The sequence below is a fragment of the Limulus polyphemus genome, unplaced genomic scaffold (assembly GCF_000517525.1).
Source record: "Limulus polyphemus unplaced genomic scaffold, Limulus_polyphemus-2.1.2 Scaffold3262, whole genome shotgun sequence".
Taxonomy (NCBI): domain Eukaryota; kingdom Metazoa; phylum Arthropoda; class Merostomata; order Xiphosura; family Limulidae; genus Limulus; species Limulus polyphemus.
The window spans coordinates 85,378-87,200 of record NW_013668872.1 but is presented as its reverse complement, the minus strand read 5'-3'; the positions used below and the strand labels follow the sequence as shown (position 1 = coordinate 87,200).

At 36.5% G+C, this 1,823-nt stretch overlaps 1 protein-coding gene across 1 annotated transcript in view; it reads right to left on the bottom strand.

The window, feature by feature from the left end:
• LOC106469009 (glutamate receptor-interacting protein 1-like) overlaps positions 1–1,823 on the bottom strand; it is a gene marked incomplete at its 5' end in the record, with an annotated part of 26,147 nt that overhangs the window by 17,121 nt on the left and 7,203 nt on the right. The gene's annotated exons all lie outside the window — the stretch shown is intronic.

Below are 1,823 nucleotides of genomic sequence, written 5' to 3'. Positions count from 1 at the left end.
AGTTTGTAGTATTCATAGGTCTAATTCTAAGTTTGAGTTATTCATTAGGTCTAATTCTAGTTTTGGAGTTATTCATTAGGTCTAATTCTAGGTTTTGGAGTTATTCATTAGGTCTAATTCTAGGTTTTGGAGTTATTCATTAGGTCTAATTCTAGGTTTTAGGGTTATTCATTAGGTCTAATTCTAGGTTTTGGAGTTATTCATTAGGTCTAATTCTAGGTTTTGGAGTTATTCATTAGGTCTAATTCTAGGTTTTAGGGTTATTCATTAGGTCTAATTCTAGGTTTTGGAGTTATTCATTAGGTCTAATTCTAGGTTTTAGGGTTATTCATTAGGTCTAATTCTAGGTTTTGGAGTTATTCATTATTCTTCCCACATTTTATAAAGATCGATCATTAGTTCGAACATGTCAAGGATTGTGAACTTTACCATACTTTCTCTCGTCGTTTATAAGGCAAAGTTTGGACTTGCTTTAGTAGAGCCACATAACTGAGAGAGACTTGGTCGTTTTTTTACTTTATATCACAATCTACTTTCTGTTGCGAGTTCTTTCGTTTGACACTTGGTTGATAAGAACAGTAGCGCCCAACTATCAACTTCTAATTAATTCCGAGTTGATTCTTCTGTTGCAGGTTGAATTACAAGAAGCTTCTATAAAGATATCAACTGTATCCTAGCGACCAGTGTCAGCCTTTGATTAAGGACGTAACTACAAAACAACACTGTTCAAGAACCGACAGAAGTACACGAAGCACACACAGACACACAAGAACTACTCCAAATTTTTGTATCGAGCGAAGCCTAAACGTCTGGCTACCAAATCATTCTTGGCTATTTTTGTTTTCCCTACATTTAAGATCACGTAACGTGTAACAGAAATGATAGTCAATACAGCAGAAAACAACTCAACATTTCTTTTCCCCTCACCTCAAAGTTGCAACACGCGACTCTTCTTGCATTGACCATAATTTTCGGCACACATATCTCAAACTGCCTGTGTGAAAGGAAAAAAAAACACATTCCACACAGCAATAACTCTTAGTCGTTATTACCTAACATAAGACTCGACCAGCTAATGACACTGGTTGTAGTATGTGTTCCTAAACTAACGACCTCACCAACGAAAAGTATTTTAGATGGTGAAACAATGATTACAAAGATAACGGACATGATAAATGACAGACTTACTACGCCTATATTTATACCAATGTCACAGTACAGAAAATATATTTGACTTTTCTCACATTTCAGAAACTAAGCCTCGCCTCCACAAGCTTGAAATACTTATAGATGCGAGAGCTAATACCGCGCCATTTTTAAATGTCTGATTAAGTCACAGTGTTTAGAGATATATATAGTTTCCGTCTTTTAATGTCCAACTATACTTCAAAGCGTTTTGTTACTTACACTGTTTTTATTTATGGGCCCTCTTCCTGCTCACATGGATTTTTTTTTAAACATATCAAGGCATACTTGTAGGTATGAGTCTGTCGTTGGGGGTGGTTAGTGAGCTCGACTCGCAATCTGTGGATTGCGGGTACGAATACCCGTCCTCCCCCCCAAACATGCTCTCCCTTTCAGGCGTGGGGGCGTTATAATGTGACAGTCAATCCCATTATTCGTTGGGTGAAAGAGTAACTCAAGAACTGGCGGTTCTAACAAAGTTCTTATCCAAAAGATTAACAGAAACAGACCGAAAGCTGTTCTAATAAAGTTCTTATCCAAAAGATTAACAGAAACAGACCAAAAGCTGTTCTAATAAAGTTCTTATCCAAAAGATTAACAGGAACAGACCAAAAGGTGTTCTAATAAAGTTCTTATCT